We start from the raw sequence: 22317 nt of genomic DNA, 5'->3' as shown, positions 1-22317 counted from the left end.
AGGCTACAATCCAGAATTACTCAACATATCAGGAACGTGTGACCCACTCTCAAGATAAAAAGGCAATCAATGGAAACCAAGCCCAAGATAGCCTAAAGGTTGGAATTAGCAGAAAGGGTGATAAAGCAACTACTTATAACTGCTTAAATGAAATAAAAGAGAATATGTTCACAAGGAAATAAAAGATACCAAATTTCAGTGAAGAAATAAAAACTATAAAAAGAACCAAATGGAAATTCTAGAACTGAAAAGTATAATAGCAGAAATTTTAAAATCCACTGAAGAGGTTCAACAATAGAATAAAGTGATAAGGACTCAAGTACCTGGAGAAAGAAATCAAAAGGCCTAACAAACATGTAATTGGCATACAGGAAAGAAAGAAAGGAAATAATAAATCAAGGAAATATCAAACAGGCAAAATCTTTAACAAAATATTATCAAACTGAGTTCAACCATACATTAAAAGAATAATATACCATGATCAAGTGGGATTTATTCCAGTGATTCAAGTACAGTTTAACATTCATAAATCAATCAATATGATACATTACATTGACAGAATAAAGGATAAATTCATGCGATTATATCAATAGATCCATAAAAAATTGACAAAGTAACATCCATTCCTGATAAAAACTCTCAACAGAGTATAGAGGGAACATACTTCAAAATTATAAAGTCCATATATGACAAACCCATAGCCAATATCATAATCAATGGTGAAAAGCTGACCTTTTCTTCTAAGATCAGAAGCAAGATAAGGATGCTCAACAACCCCACTTTTATTTAATTTAGTATTGGAAGTCATAGAGTAATGAGCAAGAAAAAGAAATAAAAGGCTTCTAAATTGGAAAGGAGAAGTAAACATCTCTAATTGCAAATGACATGATATTATATATAGAAAACCCCAAAGGCTCTACCAAAAAAAAAAAAGTTTAAAACTAATATATGAATTCAATAAAGTTGAAGGACACAAAATCCATATACAAAAATCAGTTCTGTTTCTACACACGAGTAATGAACTAGCAGAAAGAGAAATTGAGAAAATAATCCCATTTACAATTACATCAAAAAGAATAAAATACCTAGGAATAAATTTAACCAAGGAGGTGAGAGACTAGTACACCGAAAACTATAAGACATCGATGAAAAAAATTAAAAACACAAATAAATGGAAAAATATTCTGTGTTCATGGATCAGAAGAATTACTAATGTTAAAATGTCCATACTACCCAAATCTACAGATTCAATGCAATCCCTATCAAAATTCCAATGGTATTGTTTTTTTTTTTAATTTTTTTTTTTTAAGATTTTATTTATTTGCGAGAGAGAGAATGAGAGACAGAGAGCATGAGAGGGAGGAGGGTCAGAGGGAGAAGCAGACTCCCTGCTGAGCAGGGAGCCCGATGCGGGACTCAATCCCGGGACTCGATCCCAGGACTCGATCCCGGGACTCCAGGATCATGACCTGAGCCAAAGGCAGTCGCTTAACCAACTGAGCCACCCAGGCACCCCTCCAATGGTATTGTTAATTGAAATAGGGAGGGCACCTGGGTGGTTCAGTCATTAAGCGTCTGCCTTCAGCTCAGGTCATGATCCCAGGGTCCTGGGATCGAGCCCCGCATCGGGCTCCCCGCTCAGCAGGAAGCCTGCTTCTCCCTCTCCCACTCCCCCTGCTTGTGTTCCCTCTCTCGCTGTGTCTTTCTCTGTCATACAAATAAATAAAATCTTTAAAAAAAAAAAAAAGAAATAGGGAAAAATAACTAAAATTTATACAGAACCACAAAAGACCCCAAATAGAGCAATCCTGAGAAAGCTGTTTTTGGGGGTTTTTTTTAAGTCCATTTAAAATACCATCAGTGGTGCCTGTGTGGCTCAGTTGGTTGAGTGTCTGACTCTTGATTTTGGCTCCAGTCATGATCTCAGAGTAGTGGGATCGAGCCCTGCGTGGGGCTCCACACTCAGCATGGGATCTGCTTGAGATTCTCTCTCTCTCTCTCTCCCCCTCTGCCCTTCCCCTGCTCTCTCTCTCTCTCTCTCTCTCTCAAATCTTAAAAAAATAAAAATTAAAAATACCATCAAAAATACAAAAGAACAAACAGAATTTATTTAGAAATAAGATTTCTAGGGGTGCTTGGGTGGCTCAGTCATTAAGCGTCTGCCTTCGGCTCAGGTCATGATCCCAGGGTCCTGGGATCGAGCCCCACATCCAGCTCCCTGCTCAGCGGGAAGCCTGCTTCTCCCTCTCCCACTCCCCCTGCTTGTGTTCCCTCTCTCACTGTGTGTCTCTCTGTCAAATAAATAAAAAAAAAAAGAAATAAGACTTCTATACCAAAACTACAAAACTGTTTAGGAGAAATTAAAGAAAACCAAAATAAATGGATAGATACACCATGTTAATGAATTTACTTAGTATTGTTGAACTAATTCTCCCCAAATTTATCTTTAGAATTAACATAATCCTAATCATAACCCCAGTAGCTTTTTCTGTAGAAATTGATAGATGATCATAAAGTTTATGCTGAAAGAGCTTGACTTTCCCACAAAGGGATCATGATCTGAGCCGAAGGCAGATGCTTAACCAACTGAGCCACCCAGGCACCCCTAAAATAACACATTCTTATGGTGTTACTGACATATTTTACCAACAAAAGGCCAGTAATATTTTTTCTAACTCAGATCCTTGATCCATGATATCACTGAAGTCTATGTTTCAGAAGACTAAGGAACCTTTCTTTATCATGTGTGTTTCACCAAAAAGCCTGAAACCCAAGAGTTGATATCTGGCTCGTTTTATAAATCCCAGTCTGTGGATAAATGACACATTTCCATTCCATACAGATGGCATCTTATTAGGCAAGACACTGTAGATCAATTTAGAAGAAATTGGACAATCTGGAAATCTCTGCCTTCATTTGAAACTACTACCTTTTTTTCTCTAATAAGGGCAGGACTGTGTGTGGATCTATAAAAAGTAATTTATGTCATTCATGAATATATTAGATGTGTCCTTTTATATGACAAAGGAAAAGACTAATTATGCCCTATTGGTCCATAATATTGCCCCAGGTTAACACTCCTAAACCAGAAGGTGCATGGCTGTGAGCAGAACTGGGAAGAAGAACCCTCACTTGGACTTACCCTCCTAGGAAGATTTTTCCAAAGAAAATCACAGGAAAGCCACAGTACTGTAGCTTTCTTCTAAGAGTAAATATTGGAGCCTAGCAGGACTTTAAGGGATCTATGTGGGAGCAGAAAGAAGCCAGTTCTGACTTCATGAAATCTTTCTATTAGGTCGATCTTACTAGTCCTTCTATTTTTTATTCATAGTTAAAATATATCCTCTTATTAAATAAGGCCCCTAAACCCTGTCTTCCTTTGAAAATGTTGTTCTGTTATGTTCTTCATCTGGAATGTCTGTCCCCCACTTTCCACTTGGAAAAAGATCACTTATCCTGGGTGCCTGGGTGGCTCAGTTGGTTACTGCCTTCAGCTCAGGTCATGATCCTGGAGTCCCGGGATTGAGTCCCGCATAGAGCTCCCTGCTCAGCAGGGAGTCTGCTTCTCCCTCTGACCCTAACCCCTCTCATGTGCTCTCTCTCATTTTCTCTCTCTCAAATAAATAAATAAAATCTTAAAAAAAATCACTTATCCTTCAGAACCAGGTAAAATGTTTATAATTCACACCTAGAAAATGTTTTTTTATGACTTTACTGTTTTTAGTATCATCATAAATTTTAATCACAATGTATACCTGTTTTGTTTCATTTTATCCCATTTCTGCCATTGGGTGGAACACTGCTCAAGAGTAAGATGCAAAGCCTAATTGTCTTTACTTTTCCATTCCTTAGTAAAATGCATTGATTTTCCACCCTCCGGGGATTTGGGTCTTTGAGTGAAAAAAGATGTCTTGAACATCACTTTTGAATGTTTTCCTTCATCTGAAAAGTATTACAAGCTCTTCCAGTATAGCACATAAAATCAAGTTATTGTGCTCTGATAGCATGCATAAATTCACTTCTTCTATTCAGCAGGAACAAATCTTTCACTTTCTCAACAGAAGCATTTGTGTCTGTGACTTTATTTTCAATTATTTATCTTTTCACCTTAGCATGACAAATGCATCTCTTCCCTGGTATATTCTGTATTCAGTTCAATCAGCCAATTTTCAATAAATCAATCAACTAAACAATAAATATTGCATTTGTTGGGCTCCTGTAACAGACCTAAAAGCACTTATAGAAACTATGGTATATTACTAGGCTATAGTGGGACACAGAAGAAATAAAGGATCTAGTCCCTGCTATTGAAAAACTAATGAATAAAATTAATAATTTAGTTATAGTTATCATTTTCTAATACTTTAAAGTCTCCAACATAAATGATCTTCACATAAATGAGTTCATTGGCTAGCCATCTCACATTGACCAACTGATCCATTGAAGTTGGATTTCAATAATTATGAAACTAAGGTTCCAGGGAATAAGTGGATTCAGAGATTGTTGAAGGCCATATACTATTTAACTCCAGGTCTCTTTGCAATGTCCTTTACATTGTCATATACGAAATATTTACAAGCACAAATGAATACATGTAAAGCAATGTGAGTTTAGAAGAAAGGAATTTAGAAGAAAGGAACAGAAACATATAGAAAGAATGAGGGAAGAAGCTTGCATTGAGGAGTCAAATTGGCTCTTTGCACCACATGAAGTATTTAATACCATTCTCAAACAATATAGAGCAAAATAGACATTGGTGCATGATTAGAGGCATTATTCTTTCAGACTTAAGGGCTGGGAAGATTTTCCACTGAGGAAAAAGATCTAACTCCTTGGAATGTACTCATCTGTGTGGAGCCCTGATGTACCCTCCTGGGTTCCAGAAAAAGGTGATCACTTCAAACCTATCGAAATATTGAATTCTCATCTTAGTATCTGAAGCCCCCACAATTTGGCTTTCCAATCCTCTCCCCTGTCACTAAGCAACAATACAACCCAAGTTCCAACTAACCTAAACTCTTAGTGGTAGTGCACATCTTGCCACATGCTGTATTCTCTGTCTGAAATATTCTTCTGCACAAGACTAAGAGAATTGTTTTTCCCAGTTCAGCCAAGGAGAAAGCCCTTTCTCTTCCTAGGACGGCCCCTTCTAGAGGAATTTTACACATCCTCCAATAATAGAACTTAACACACATTATAATTGTGACCCACTTAAGTTAACCAATTTTTTTTTAATAGATTTTATTTATTTATTTGAGAGAGAATGAGAGACAGAGAGCATGAGAGGGAGGAGGGTCAGAGGGAGAAGCAGACTCCCTGCCGAGCAGGGAGCCCGATGCGGGACTCGATCCCGGGACTCCAGGATCATGACCCGAGCCGAAGGCAGTCGCTTAACCAACTGAGCCACCCAGGCGCCCAAGTTAACCAATCTTAATAGCTAATCTCAGCATGGAGAGATTACAAAAGAAATGGAATCCATCACTAAATGTCTTAAAGAATACTGCATATCTTTACTGAAATTTCCAGGAGAGAGACACACTGAGGGTCACAGAACACCAGCATCAAAGCTTCCTATTTAGTCTTTTTTTTCCTTTTCTCTGATTATATTTTTATGGTATCTATTTAAATATCTCCTATATCTATCTTCCAAATCTCTAGTATGCACTACTTTCTTCCTCATTGCATTATCCCTTCTTTCTCATTGTCTTCTCTTATTTCTTTCCTAGAGCTGGTCCAAGTCATATATGAAGATCACTTTATCCCATTTAAACTACTCCAAGTCCACTCATTACTCTGTTCAGCCCAATAAAGATCTAATATATTATGAATGAAAATGAAGGATCCAGCTTAGAAAGTAGGGGGAAGGGAAAAGCTGTGAATAGTCCTTAATATTTTTGTCCTCAATTTAAGTGTCAGTCTGTATTCCACAGGACTGTGTACTCCTTGATCATGTTTTGGGTTTTGTCTCAATGTATTTAGTTTTTTGATATTACCAATAGTTAACATAATGTCTGAGACAAAATAGCTATTCAGTAAATACTGGTTGCTTGAATAATTGAATGAAGGAATATATGAATGATTAGAAAGTTCATATTCTACAGGAAATTCATGTAACTGCAAAAATACCTAATTTGTGACACTCTAAACCAATTATTACCATGTTCTCAAAGAATTATGCAAACAAGTTCCTTAGAAACTAATTTTTTGAGTCATTTAACAGTAACAATGGTATTCACTCAAAGATGCCACTGCTCATCTATTGAAACCTACGATAAGCCAAATCTCCCCATCAGCTGAGGTGTCTGCACAATGACTCACATTGCCTCAGACACTTCTGCACAGAAGTGTGCCTGCCAGTTTGCAGCTAAAAGGAAATCAGCCCTAAGAAAAATAGCTTCATTTTACTACTCTGGTTTCTCTTTGGCATAAACACAGGCTAGGTACCTAACACCCTAAAATGCCCATTCTTTTCCTTTATATGATCAAAGACTACCCCATTAGAAATTTTTTTTGTTGAGTTCTACTTTATCTTCCTAAAAAAGATAAGAGACTAGAAAACCAATGCACATTGAAGATAAGAAGTTAAGCCAGTAAAATGGCATTTCCTTTCACATAAGATTACAGAATTCATTATTCCAGACTTAAACTAAATTCAGTTATCCATGAGAAGGTGGATGATTTGGATGAGATCCTTTTACCCATAAACTGCGGTCCCAATTCTCCTTAATCCAGTCATGAAGGAAAATGGTAGGCTCTAAATTTCTCTCACATTTAAATATCAAGAACAGAAAAATGAGAATTTCAGGAATTAATGGTACCACCAACCCTTATATTTACTGTGGAACCTCTAGGTGAGAACTAGTCCTGCATTCAGAGTAAAGGAATTTCTTTAAAAAGCATTCACATTCCCTCTGAGGAGCATTTCTGACACAATACATTCTTCACAGCTTCCTTCACATCTTTGTTCCTCAAACTATAGATGAAGGGATTGAGCATAGGTGCCACAACTCCATAGAAGAGAGATGATTTTGTTTTTGCCTGCACTAGAAGAGTCTTTAGCCTTGGGTTTTGCATACAGGAAGAGGATGGTTCCATAGAATATAATCACCACTGTTAAGTGGGCGGAACAAGTGAAGTCTTTGTGCTTCCCCTCCGCAGAAGGAATCTTCAGGATGGTGGAGAGAATGAAAGCATAGGAAACAAAAACGAAAAGTACTGGGACCACAAGAAAAATTATATTAGCAATACCCATGCTAATCACATTTATAGAGATATCAGCATAGGCCAATTTTAAGACAGCCAAGATTTCACAAGTAAAATGATTAATGACATTATCAGAAAGGAAGCTGCATTGCAAGAGAGGTGTGCAACACAGAATTGACAGCCCCTGCAATCCAGGACCCAGCAGCCATGGGCAAATATGAAGTCTTGCTCATAATAATGGAGTATCTCAGAGGGTTACAGAAGGCCACATAGCGGTCAAATGCCATCATGCTTAGAAGGACATACTCTGTGGCTCCTATAGCGAAGGAGAGAAACATTTGCACTCCACATCCAGAGAAGAAAATGGTTTTCTTTGAAGTTAAGAAACTGCTGAGAAATAGGAGAATAGAAGAACTGGTATAGCAAATATCCAAGAATGATAAGTTACTTAGGAAAAAGTACATGGGAGTGTGCAGGTGGGTGTCACAGACACTTACAATGATGATGACTCCATTTCCCAGCAGAATCACCAGGTACATACATAGGACCAGCACAAAATAAATGACCTCAAGTTCTGGATAGCCAGAAAGTCCCAAAAGGATAAATTCTGTCACAGAGGACTGATTGGTCTTTCCCATGTTAATATTTTCTTTCACTAAAATGAATTCTGTAGCAGCCAGAATACATGTGGATCTGTTACAGCAGTGTTTGCAAGAGTTGCTTCCATCCTTATGTGGCTTCCTTTATGGGTAACATGGACTTATAAATGGATACACAGCATAAGAATATGTTACAATCCTCTAAACTCAGAATTTTAGATCTCATGGAGACTAGCTCAAAAAAAAAAGAAAGTCCTTGTTAGAAAAGGGATTCAGAACACATACAACTGGGTTAGAATTATGTATCTCACTTACATTATGAATTTGAAATTATTTTGAATGCAACGTCATCGTAACATTTTGACCAAACAATCCAGAACACAACTAATATGTTACCATCAACAAAAATCACTGTTCTTCAGTTACTAAAACAAAATGGTGTATATAAGTCCTGCTTCAATGGTAATTTCATCTCAATTTCAGAATTTTGTGGCTAGAAAAACAAGCTGAAAAGATACATTTTTAGAAAAAGAACTTTTGGTTAATTCAAATCTGGGGGGAAATATATACCTGTAATATCCTAAAAATATTAACTATAGACATTACTAATGGTTGTAAAAGAAAAAGGAAAACATTTTTAGATAAAATTATTCTTGTCTTTTTCAGTACAAATTGGGATGTCTATTGTCCTGCCTAATATATATATAATGAATTACAAGTAGATTTCAGAAAAACTCCAGTGCACATGTCTCAATCTACAAACCATAATAAAGGTATAAACTGAGAAATTTAAGTGATGGGAGATTTACTCTTTTACTTGCAGGTATCAGAAAATACATATTATTTTTTCCCTGCACAGAAATCAGCTTCTGCTCAAACAGCTGCTCTGCCAATCTTTTTCTCACTGCATATTCAGAATACCCATAATAAAGAGGGATAGGTCATTCAAAATATTCTTAAGCATTAGTAATATGCTATAATTATTTATATCTCCACTTCACTAGAAATACAATGTTTCTATATTAAAATGCCGGAAACAGAAGTCCTACTTTTTTGTGAGATTGCTAGTCTCATAAATTCCACCTCAACAAGTTCAAATATATAACTAAAAAAACTATCTGCTTCTCAGTTTTCATTAATACCAAGTAGCTGTCATTGCTACAGTTAAAAAAAAAAAATTAACCAGTAGAAAAACAGAACTGACTTCCAGTAAAAGTAAAAATTGGGTCTCTTTATAGTCACTTCACTAGTAGAGGAGCCTTTAAAGGACCAGCCAAGAGACACCTGGGTGGCTCAGTTGGTTAAGTGTCTGCCTTCAGCTCAGGTCATGATCCCAGGGTCCTGAGCCCTGCCATGGGCTGCCTGCTCAGTGGGGAGCCTGCTTCTCCCTCTCCCTCTGCCTGCCGCTCCCCCGTTTGTGTGCTCTCTCTCCCTCTCTCTCCCTCTCTCTCTCTCCCTTTCTGTCTGTCAAACAAATAAATAAAATATTAAAAAAAAAAAAAAAAAGGACCAGCCAATGGAGCACCAAAGCAACTTAAAGTCTTGGCTGCTTTAAGGATCTTTCTAATCCCAAAAGTAATTTAAAGTTTGCAATGTGGATTAGTTAGAATTTAGGAACTCTCCAGTACTTTTGGGATGAAGTCCCCTAGAAGCAATTAAAACAAAGTTGCTAATATAATTAAACTTAAGTGTAACTCACACCACACACAAAAAATTCTTCTGTCTTTACACCCTCTGAGAGCAAATTTAGAACTACTACCCAAGTAAAATGGTCAAGACATGGACATTAGAATTGACTATTTCTGATAGAGAGATGTGGCACTAATCTGTGATGCTTAGGTTAAAATGATACTTTGTTCTTAATAAATTACCTACCAATCACCTTTATTTTGACCTCTAAATCCTGGATTCTCAGAATTGATAAACATTATTCTGGTCTCAGAGGGGGAGGAGCAAGATGGCGGAGGAGTAGGAGACCTAAATTTCATCTGGTCCCAGGAATTCAGCTAGATAGGGATCAAACCATCCTGAACACTTATGAACTCAACAGGAGATTGAAGAAAAGAATTGCAGCAACTCTCTGAACAGAAAAGCGACCACTTTCTGGAAGGTAGGACATGCGGAGAAGTGAATCTGAGGTGCTATTCGGGAAGATAGACGGCAGGGGAGGGGGCCTCCGTCAGCTGCTACTGGCACATGATAGAGCAGCAGAGTACAAAATCGGAACTTTCAGAAGTCGGTTCTACTAAGGGACGTTGATCCAGTGGCTAAGCAGGGGGTGGAACCCTCACAGGACAGTGTGGTCTCAGGACCCTCGGAGTCACAGAAAGACCAGGGGTGCCTGAGTGTGGCAGAGCTCCCAGGTATTGAAGCAGGGAAGCCAGCTGCAAAGGCAGAGCCAAGGAGTGGGCTCTCAGCTCGGGGCTGCCATAAACCGTGATCCGCGGCACAGTCGGGCCACTGCTCTTCCAGCAGGGACCCAACAGCAGCAGATCCGGGGAGACTCCCCTTCCTCCCCAAGGAGGAGCGGCGTGGGAGCACACCGCAGGGATCTGCTGGGTTTGGAGACTCCACACAGGGTCATGAGCCAGAGATAGAAACGCTCAGTCACAGGCCGGGTGAACACGGAGTGCGGCCGGAGACCGGGGAGATTGAAGTGATTGACTGTTTTTTTCTGGGGGCACACTGAGGTGTGGGGCCCCAAGTTCTCGGCTCCTCTGGGCAGAGATTGGGAGGCCACCATTTTCACTCTCGTCCTCCAAAGCTATACACAAAGCTTGCAGGGAACAAAAGCTCCCAAGAGCAAACCCAAGCAGATTACTTAGCCTGAACCCCAGCAAGGGGGGAGCAATTCTGCCTCCAGCAAAGACATTTGGGAACCACAGCAACAGGCCCCTCCCCCAGAAGATCAGCAAGAACAGCCAGCCAAGACCAAGTTTACCGATCAATGAGAACGGCAGAACTCCAGCCCTAGGAGAATACTGCACATAGAATTCATGGCTTTTTCCCCATGATTCTTTAGTCTTTCAAAGTTAATTTTTTTAATTTTCTTTATCTTTTTTTTTGAATTTTTCTTTTTCCCTTTTTCAACCAACATCTTATCAATCCCTTTTTTAAAAAAAAATATTTTTTACTTTTCATTTTTACAGTCATATCTCATCCCTTCATAGTAGTTAACCTTATTTTTGGTATCTATATATAAGTTGTTCTCTCTTTAAAATTTTGGGATACATTTTCTTCTAACAGACCAAAATATACCCTAAATCTCTAGTGTATGGCTTTGTTCTAGTCTCCTGCCTGATCACATTCTCTCTCTTTTTTTTTAAATCCTCTTCTTTCTTTTTTCAACCAACTTCTTACTTTATCAATTCCTTTATAAAATCTTTTATAATTTTCATCTTTACAGTCATATTCCATCCCTTCATCATATTTACCCTTATTTTTGTACATATATAAGCTTTTCTTTCTTTAAAATTTTGGGAGGTACTTTCTTCTAACAGACCAAAATACGCCCCAAATCTAGTGTGTGGCACCACTATATCTATGCACCAGCCTGATCATATTTGATCATATTCTGGTTTTTTGTTTGTTTGTTTTACTTTTTCTTTTTCTTTTTTTTTTTTTCTTTTTTCTTTCTTTCCCTTTCTTAACCCCCGGTTTCAGGTCTCTTCTGATTTGTTTAGTGTATATTTTTCTGGGGTCATTGTTACCCTGTTAGCATTTTGTTCTCTCATTCATCTATTCTCCTCTGGACAAATTGACATGACGGAAAAAATCACCTCAAAAAAAAAAAAAAAAGAACAAGAGGCAATACCGACTGCCAGGGACCTAATCAATATGGACATTAGTAAGACGTCAGAAATAGAGTTCAGAATGATGATTATAAAGATACTTGCTGGGCTTGAAAAGAGCATGGAAGATATTAGAGAAACCCTTTTTGGATAAATAAAAGAACTAAAATCTAACCAACTCGAAATCAAAAAGGCTATTAGTGAGGTGCAATCAAAAATGGAGGCTCTAACTGCTAGGATAAATGAGGCAGAAGAGAGAATCAGTGATATAGAAGACAAAATGATGGCAAATAAAGATGCTGAGAAAAAGAGATAAACAACTACTGGATCACGAGGGCAGAATTCGAGAGATAAGTGATACCATAAGACGAAACAACATTAGAATAATTGGGATCCCAGAAGAAGAAGAAAGAGACAGAGGGGCAGAAGGTATATTGGAGCAAATTAGAGCAAAGAACTTCCCTAATTTGGGGAAGGAAACAGGCATCAAAATCCAGGAGGCACAGAAAACCCCCCTCAAAATCAATAAAAATAGGTCAATACCCCATCTAATAGTAAAACTTACGAGTCTCAGAGACAAAGAGAAAATCCTGAAAGCTTGGGACAAGAGATCTGTAACCTACAAGGGTAGAAACATTAGACTGGCAACAGACCTATCCACAGAGACCTGGCAGGCCAGAAAGGACTGGCAGGATATATTCAGAGCACTAAATGAGAAAAATATGCAGCCAAGAATACTCTATCCAGCTAGGCTGTCACTGAAAATTGAAGGAGAGATAAAAAGCTTCCAGGACAAACAAAAACTAAAGGAATTTGCAAACACGAAACCAGCCCTACAAGAAATCTTGAAAGGGGTCCTCTAAGCAAAGAGAGAGCCTAAAAGTAACATAGACCAGAAAGGAACATAGACAATATACAGTAACAGTCACCTTACAGGCAATACAATGGCACTAAATCCCTATCTTTCAATAGTTACCCTGAGTGTAAATGGGCTAAATGCCCCAATCAAAAGACACAGGCTATCAGATTGGATTAAAAAACAAGACTCATCGATATGCTGTCTGCAGGAGACTCATTTTAGAACCAAAGATACCCCCAGATTAAAAGTGAGGGGGTGGAAAACCATTTACCATGCTAATGGACACCAAAAGAAAGCTGGGGTGGCAATCCTTATATCAGACAAATTAGATTTTAAACAAAAGACTATAATAAGAGATGAGGAAGGACACTATATCATACTCAAAGGGTCTATCCAACAAGAAGATCTAACAATTGTAAATATCTATGCCCCTAACATGGGCAATTATATAAGCCAATTAATAACAAAATCAAAGAAATACATCGACAACAATACAATAATAGTGGGGGACTTTAACACCCTCCTCATGAAATGGACAGATCATCTAAACAAAAGATCGACAAGGAAATAAAGACTTTAAATGACATGGTGGACCAAATGGACTTCACAAATATATTCAGAACATTCCATCCCAAAGCAACAGAATACACATTCTTCTCCAGTGCCCATGGAACATTCTCCAGAATAGGTCACATCCTAGGTCACAAATCCGGTCTCAACCAGTACCAAAAGACTGGGATCATTCCCTGCCTATTTTCAGACCACAATGCTTTGAAACTAGAACTCAATCACAAGAGGAAAGTTGGAAAGAACTCAAATACATGGAGGCTAAAGAGCATCCTACTAAAGAATGAATGGGTCAACCAGGAAATTAAAGAAGAATTAAAAAAATTCATGGAAACAAATGAAAATGAAAACACAACAGTTCAAAATCTTTGGGATGCAGCAAAGGCAGTCCTAAGAGGAAAGTATATAGCAATACAAGCCTTTCTCAACAAACAAGGAAGGTCTCAAATACACAACCTAACCCTACACCTAAAGGAGATGGAGAAAGAACAGCAAATAAAGCCTAAACCCAGCAAGAGAAGAGAAATAATAAAGAACAGAGCAGAAATCAATGAAATAGAAACCAAAAGAACAGTAGAACAGATCAATGAAACAAGGAGCTGGTTCTTTGAAAGAATTAACAAGATTGATAAACCCCTGGCCAGACTTATCAAAAAGAAAAGAGAAAGGACCCAAATAAATAAAATCATGAATGAAAGAGAAGAGATCACAACCAACACCAAAGAAATACAAACAATTAGAAGAACATATTATGAGCAACTCTATGCCAGCAAATTAGATAACCTGGAAGAAGTGGATGCATTCCTAGAGATGTATCAACTACCAAAACTGAACCAGGAAGAAATAGAAAACCTGAACAGACCTATAACCACTAAGGAAATGGAAGCAGTCATCAAAAATCTCCCAACAAACAAAAGCCCAGGGCCAGATGGCTTCCCAGGGGAATTCTACCAAACATTTCAAGAAGAATTAATGCCTATTCTTCTGAAACTGTTGCAAAAAATAGAAATGGAAGGAAAACTTCCAAACTCGTTTTATGAGGCCTCCATTACCTTGATCCCCAAACCAGACAAAGTCCCCATCAAAAAAGATAATTACATACCAATATCCCTGATGAACATGGATGCATAAATTCTCACCAAAATACTAGCCAATAGGATCCAACAGTACATTAAAAGGATTATTCACCACGACCAATTGGGATTTATTCCTGGGCTGCAAGTTTGGTTCAACATCAGCAAATCAATCAATGTGATACAATCCATTAACAAAAGAAAGAACAAGAACCATATGATCCTCTCAATAGATGCAGAAAAAGCATTTGACAAAGTACAGCATCCTTTCTTGATCAAAACTCTTCAGAGTATAGGCATAGAGGGTACATACCTCAATATCATAAAAGCCATCTATGAAAAACCTACAGCGAATATCATTCTCAATGGGGAAAAACTGAGAGCTTTCCCCCTAAGGTCAGGAACGTGGCAGGGATGTCCACTATCACTACTGCTATTCAACATAGTATTAGAAGCCCTAGCCACAGCAATCAGACAATAGAAATAAAAGGCATCCAAATCAGCAAAGAAGAAGTCAAACTCTCACTCTTTGCAGATGATATGATACTTTATGTGGAAAACCCCAAAGATTCCACCCCAAAACTGCTAGAACTCATACAGGAATTCAGTAAAGTGGCAGGATAGAAAATCAGTGCACAGAAATCAGTGGCATTCCTATACACCAACAACAAGACAGAAGAAAGAGACGTTAAGGAGCCGATCCCATTTACAATTGCACCCAAAACCATAAGATACCTAGGAATAAATCTAACCAAGGAGGCAAAGAATCTGTACTCAGAAAACTATAAAATACTCATCAAGAAATTGAGGAAGATACAAAGAAATGGAAAAATGTTCCATGCTCATGGATTGGAAGAACAAATATTGTGAAGATGTCAATGCTACCTAGAGCAATCTGCACATTCAATGCAATCCCTATCAAAATACCATCCACTTTTTCCAAAGAAATGGAACAAATAATCCTCAAATTTGTATGGAACCAGAAAAGACCCCAAATAGCCAGAGGAATATTGAAAGAAAAGCAAAGCTGGTGGCATCACAATTCCGGACATCAAGCTCTATTACAAAGTTGTCATCAAGACAGTACGGTACTGGCACAAAAACAGACACATACATCAGTGGTACAGAGTAGAGTGCCCAGAAATGGACCCTCAACTCTATGGCCAACTAATCTTCGACTAAGTAGGAAAGAATGCAGGCAGCAACCTCTTTGACCTCAGCCGCAGCAATATCTTCCTAGAAACATCACCAAAGGCAAGGGAAGCAAGGGCAAAAATGAACTATTGGGACCTCATCAAGATAAAAAGCTTTGCACAGCAAAAGAAACAGTCAACAAAACCAAAAAACAACTGACAGAATGGGAGAAGATATTTGCAAATGACATATCAGATAAAGGGCTAGTATACAAAATCTATAAAGAACTTCTTAAACTCAACACCCAAGGAACAAATGATCCAATCAAGAAAGGGGCAGAAGACATGAACAGACATTTTTCCAAAGAAGACATCCAAATGGCCAACAGACACATGAAAAGGTGCTCAACATTGCTCGGCATCAGGGAAATCCAAATCAAAACCTCAATGAGATACCACCTCACACCAGTCAGAATGGCTAAAATTAACAAGTCAGGAAACGACAGATGTTGGCAGGGATGCAGAGAAAGGGGAACCCTCCTACACTGTTGTTGGGAATGCAAGCTGGTGCAGCCACTCTGGAAAACAGTATGGAGGTTCCTCAAAAAGTTGAAAATAGAGCTACCATATGGTCCAGCAATTGCACTACTGGGTATTTACCTGAAAGATACAAATGTAGTGATCCAAAGGGGTATGTGCACCCTGATGTTTATAGCAGCAATGTCCACAATAGCCAAACTATGGAAAGAGCCAAGATGCCTATCGACAGATGAATGGATAAAGAAGATGTGGTGTATATATATGCAATGGAATATTATGCAGCCATCAAAAGGAGATTAAGATTTTTCTTGTGCTTTTTTTGTTTGTTCCCATTGGTGTTTCCAAGTTTTAGGCTTATCTCGCACTCAGTCTGGGATATATAGAAGGCAAAAAGAAAACAGGAAACTCACCACGCTTTTTGATTCCTGAGATCCTAAAGTTCCTAGCTGGTCTTTTTCTCTCCACCTTTCAGAGTCTTCTTATGCTTTCTTTATACACAATGTCCAGAGTTTTAGCTGTATTTAACAAAATAGGGAGAAGTGTCTATTCCATCTTGTCTGGAACTAAAAAACTCTATAACCATTTCAAAAGTCAATCATTATTATAATCTTCCCTAGAAAATACTCCAGCCAAAATGATCTCAAGAAGAATTATTTCACTCTTTTAAGGAAGAGGTAAATTAAATTTTACACAATCTATTCACAGATAGAAAACTCCCTTAATTCATTTTATGAGGCCAGCATAAACTTGATACCAAAATCTAACAAGGACATGGTTAAAAAGAAAAATTAAGAACCTAGTTCTCATGAACACAGTTGGAAAAAAATCCTAAAAAATAATTAGAACATTGAATAAAGTGTTACATAAAAAGAACAATAGATTACAGTTAAGTGGAGTTAATTCTACAAATGTAAGAGTGGTTTAACATTCAAAAACCAAATAATAAGATTATAATATTACTAAAAAAGATATATCACATAGCAACATTTATAGAAGCATAAAATTATTGTTCTGTGTTTTTAAACCTATGGAACAAGTTTCATTTTGCCTTTTCTTCTGTTCATGTAATTAGCTACTTGAAAGCACTCCCTTGCCTTTTTCATCTCTGTATTGCCCTACAATGTTAACATCAAGTGAAAGGTCTTTCATATAATTGGATCTCAAATAGGAATAAATTTAAAGAAATAGAACAAACGTCTATAATGTTATTAAAGTGTTGTTGGCTATTACTTTTTTAAAATTGTATTTGATATACAATGTTACATTAGTTTCGGGTGTACAACATAATGATTCAACAAGTCTATAGGTTAGGCTATGCTCACCACAAGTGTAGCTCCCACCAGCCGCCATTCAACACTATTAAAATACCATTAACTATATTCCCTGTGCTGTAACTTTTCTTCCAATGACTAACTTTTCTTCCAATGACTTATTCATTCATAACTAGAAGCTTGTATCTCCCACTCCCCTACACCCATTTTGCCCATCCCCACCCCCACCCCTCCAGCAACCATCAGTTTGTTCTCTGTATTTCTGGGTCTGTTTCTGCTTTTTGTTTGTTAGCATTTGTTTGTTTTTTAGATTCCATACATAAGTAAAATCATATGGTATTTGTCTTCCTATCCAACTTTTTCACTTAGCATAATACCCTCTAGATCCTTACCACATCTTCTTTATCCATTCATCTATAGATGGACACTTGGGTTGCTTCCGTATCTCAGCTATTGTAAATAACATCGCAATAAAGATAGGGGTGCATATCTTTTCAAATTAGTGTTTTCATTTTCTTTGGGTAAATACCCAGGAGTGGAATTGCTGAATTGTATGGTATTTCTATTTTTAATTTTTTGAGGAGCCTCCATACTGTTTTCCACAATCTGCATTCCCACCAACAGTGGATGAGGGTTCCTTTTTCTCCACATCCTCATCATTTTTTGTTTCTTGTCTTTGATTTTAGCCATTCTGACAGGTGTGAGGTGGTATCTCACTGTAGTTTTGATTTGTATTTCCCTGATGATTAGTGATGTTGAGCACCTTTTCATGTGCCTGTTGGCGATCTGTATGTCTTCTTTGGATAAATATCTATTCAGGTACTCTGTCCATTTTTTAATCAAATCATTTGTGGGTTTTTTGGTGTTGAGTTGTATAAATTCTTTATATATTTTGGATATTAACTCTTTATGGTATATATCATTTGCGAATATCTTCTCCCATTCAGTAGGTTGCCTTTTTGTTTTGTTGGTTTCTTCCATGTCAAAAGCTTTTTAGTTTGATGCAGTCCCAATAGTTTATTTCTGTTTTTGTTTCCTTTGTGTTGGCTATTACTTTTTAAAAAAATATTCATTCTATCTCTTTGCTTCATAGTTTATCTATTACAAATGATCTTGAGTCTCCTCATTAAAGTCATATCCCTCTTACTAATAAATGTACTCTAGAGGTGGTAGTGTAATGTAAATGTGAATGAAGTTAAAATAATAAGATCTAAAACCATCATAGCAGGGCCAGAGAGCCAGTTGAGTTAGAGGAGTTAGAGGAAACAGTTGGGAAGCCATGAAAATAGTGTAATGGAGTTAAAGGGGGTAGTTGGGAAGCAATGGAAATAGTGTATTGGCCATTCCCATGAGGCTGGGCACCCATAGCTTTGGTATCGCATCCTTGTGTTTTTCCAGCCACCAAGGAAAAATGTACTACACTGACTTTTCCATTCTATAAAAGGGGAATCTTAAGAAGCTCTATGAGGGGACTGAGGCTTTACTCATTAAAAATAGGGAATGAAGAGAATTTCTGATCCCAGTCTTTCTCCGTTGTCATTACTCTGAAAAGTCAAAGATAAGTGGAAAATTACTGTTTCACTCTCTATTTACTTTTCATTTCCTATTTTCCATTTACAAGTATTTTGACAACAGTTACAATTGCCTTAAAAAATGACACAGGATAATTCAAAATATACAATTATTTTTAAAAAGTAGGTTAAAAAGTCAGAACTGCACTATGCTATTATGTTTACATGTAGTACATGTATATGAATATATTAAAATATTAATAGTTACTACAACTGAAATTACGGATGAATTTTTCTTTCTTTGCACTTTTCCAAGTTTCCCAGCTTTTCTGTGATAAGTATATATTCTTTATTTAATCAGGAAATTTTTAATTTATTAAAAAATAATTTCTTGCTTAATAGGCTATACTATAATTAGGTCTTTGAGACAATATCCCTAAAGCTTTAAGAGCTACTACTACCTCACACACAGTTTAAAGATACTCTTTAAATCACTTCTGGGATTACAAGGTTCCTTAGAGGAAAAGAAAGAAGTACTTAAATCGGCTACCAGAGCCATGGATAGGTCCTTTGGACATTTTTAGGGCCCAGAGATTAGAGAACACATATTTATTTACTGTTGATACAAATTCAAGACAGAACATTTGAGTAGGGATGACAGCCTTACCTTTGGTCTGTTCCCCTTGACACTACCCACAGTAATCTGAAATGGTGGTGTTCTTAACAGTGGGCCCCATAGCTCAAAAAGAAGAGAGCAAAGATGTCAGCTAGTTTAAGGAAGGGCAACAATGAATCTATCATCTGGACACAAAGAAGTTGGTAAAATACTAGAAAAAGGAATGATTTATAGGGATGAACGTGCCTGTGTCTAAAACTACAAGCTTTTTTAGAAACTGAAGTCTCAACAAGCCATGACACCTACTTATATGGGGAGAAGGTAAGAATCCTACACTAAGAACTGAATAGGAAGCATTGCACAGTTGTAAAGATTTGTTCCAGAAAGAGAAGGAGAAATGGAAATGATAAATCATAAGTAATTTATGTTTTATATTTTTAAATTTTTTCTTTCAAACTGATTTTAAACTTTCAGAAAAGTTACAAAATTGGTTCAAAGAGTTCCCTTATATATCTCACCTAACCTCAAATGTTAACATCTTACAGAACCATAGTACAATTATCAAGAATAAGAAATTAACATTGGTACATTATATTGACTATGGACTTTATTCAAATTTCACAAATTTTCCACTGTCTTTTCCTATTCCAGGATCCTCCTCAGGATCCCACATTGTATATACTTGTTCTTTCTCCCTTGTCTCTTCCATTCCAATTTATAACTATTCCTCAATCTTTTTTTTTACTAATTTGAAAAGTTCCAAATTAAAAAAATATGGACAAAAAGAATTATTAAATCAAGGAAGTATCTTGACTATCTATGAACATAATTTTAAATTATTCAATTCTCCTTAGGATGAAAAAGGGGGGAAAATGTCAACCTGAGAGACTGGATTAAATTAACATGTGTCGTATTCTTATTCTGTGCCAAGGATTATTACATATCACATATAATCTTCAAAACAATTCTATAAAATAGGTGCTATTATGCTAAAATTACAGATGACACATCATGTTCAGGCAAGTTAAGTGTCTTACCCAAGATCTATACAGTTATGAAGACACAGAGCAGAGACTGAACTGGACGTTTGCTGACTCCAAGTCAATTGTTCTTTCCTTTAAGACATGGTGTTGTTTCACAAATAAATCTTATCAGTGGTCCCAACAAAGGGATAAAGGGATTAGGGCACAGCAGACTTCCATAGCACAGCCTTAGAGATGGTCAGAGCATGCAAGGTGAGTTAAGGTGGATCAGTTCCAGGAGTGAGACTATTGCTCAGATAGAAGTTCCCACCAGATAAGAGCTAAACACTTTTGCTGTGTTTCCAGGAACAAAACAAACAAACAAAACCCAAAAAACTGCACTTGGTTTCCACAGTGAAGAAAAGCAAAAACCAACAACAGGATAATTCTCAATACCATGTAGAAAGAGGAGAAAAGGCCTTTGCTTTTTGTCTTTGCCTTTGTTCATTCCACCTCATCCATTATTATTTTCTTTTGAGGCATATAGGGCTTATTTATTCAGACAAGCACTGGGGATCTCCTGTGAGGGATGTTTCATATTGTGAGGAACAAAGTTGCTTTATAAACAATAGGGGACACTACGTCTAGAACTAGAATTCAATACCCAGTGCTAAGAATTTTCTCCTGAGGATGCTTTCTAGGATAGCTGTCATGTAGCCTGATATAAAAGGCTCATGGGGCAAAATATGAAATCCTGGCTGAATTTATATACTTTATAGACAAGCTTCTGTTGACAGATACAGATAGAAGACAGTAGATGCACATGATCCATGAGTTTCAGAATTTTCTTTCCTTCCATAGGTGGTGCCCAATGGTGAAAAATAATCTAAGGACAGGCCCTTTGGGGGAGATGAACAAAGCTCAGGGAGCCATGAAATTGAAACTTCACCTTTTTATGGACAAAGAGAAAGAAGCAAAAGTAACAGAAGCCCCCACTATTTCCCCATGGTCTTGTGTTTCAGGAAGGTATCTCCTCTTTCCTTTTACTACATGATACTGTTACTGCACCCTGTCTGTGTTGCTAACCTTGGTTACATTCCAAATAGTGGGTTCTAGCATCCCTTTGCAAAAACTGGGCTGTGTCAGTATGTCTTCTCAGAGTGGATATATTTGCGAGATTGACTGTTTGAAATTAGAATGTTAAAAGGCATTAATTAGTGTATGTAATAAAGCACCAGAACATCTCAAGTCAATTTCCAATCCATTGACTGTTCTTTTCCCTTCTTGGGTTTTAGAGGAAGCTGGGGCCAACAAATTCCTGGACCTTTTGGCTTCTTCAGTAATCTAATCATTTGAAAGAATACAAAGATATCAATCTTTGCCCCAGGGCAGTTCCCTGTTAAGAATTTAATTCTTTTTTTTATTACTTCTACAATCAGAAATATAGTTTTATTAAAGAAAATATGAAAAATATGTAAAAGTTAAGAAAATTTTAAATACCTCAAAACCAAATCTGACAAAGAAAACCGTAGTTAATATTTTGATGCAGTTTCTTTCAGCGATACGTATACAAAATTTATATTTATGATAATTTATACTGTGTGAGACTTGTTTTTATCTGATAATATCATATCATGAGCATTTTTCCTTGTCCTTAACTGTTCTTCAAGACTGCAATTTTCCTTTTTTTTTAAGATTTTATTTATTTATTTGAGAGAGAGAGAGAGCATGAGTGGGGGAGAAGTAGAAGGGGAGGGAGAGAGAGAATCTCTCAAGCAGACTTGTGCTGAGCACAGAGCCTGACACAGGGCTCAACTCACTGACCCTGAGCTCATGACCTGAGCCAAAAAGTCAGATGCTCAACTGACTGAACCACCCAGGTGCCCAGCAAGATTGAAATTTTCGATGGTATAACAAATGAAGGTATGCTTTCTCACATATTATAATATGTCCCACCACCACATACCAGATTTTCAGAATCCTTTTTAAAACTTTTTTTTAAAGATTTTATTTATTTATCTGAGAGAGAGAAAGAGAGAGAGAGATCTTGAGCAGGGGGGAAGGGCAGAGGGAGAAGCAGACTCTCACTGAGTGGGGAGCCCGATGTGGGACTCGATCCCAGGACCCTGGGATCATGACCTGAGCTGAAAGCAGATGCTTAAAAAACTGAGCCACTTAGGCGCCCAATTTTC

At 37.3% G+C, this 22317-nt stretch overlaps 1 pseudogene; it reads right to left on the bottom strand.

The window, feature by feature from the left end:
• Positions 1–5618: 5618 nt before the first annotated feature.
• LOC118017867 lies at positions 5619–8112 on the bottom strand (annotated as a pseudogene).
• Between the last annotated feature and the right edge of the window lie 14205 nt (positions 8113–22317).

The sequence above is a fragment of the Mirounga leonina genome, unplaced genomic scaffold (genome assembly GCF_011800145.1).
Source record: "Mirounga leonina isolate KUSES-001 unplaced genomic scaffold, KU_Mleo_1.0 Mir_170, whole genome shotgun sequence".
Classification (NCBI taxonomy): domain Eukaryota; kingdom Metazoa; phylum Chordata; class Mammalia; order Carnivora; family Phocidae; genus Mirounga; species Mirounga leonina.
The sequence above is the reverse complement of the archived record's forward strand: the minus strand, read 5'-3'. Positions and strand labels throughout refer to the sequence as shown.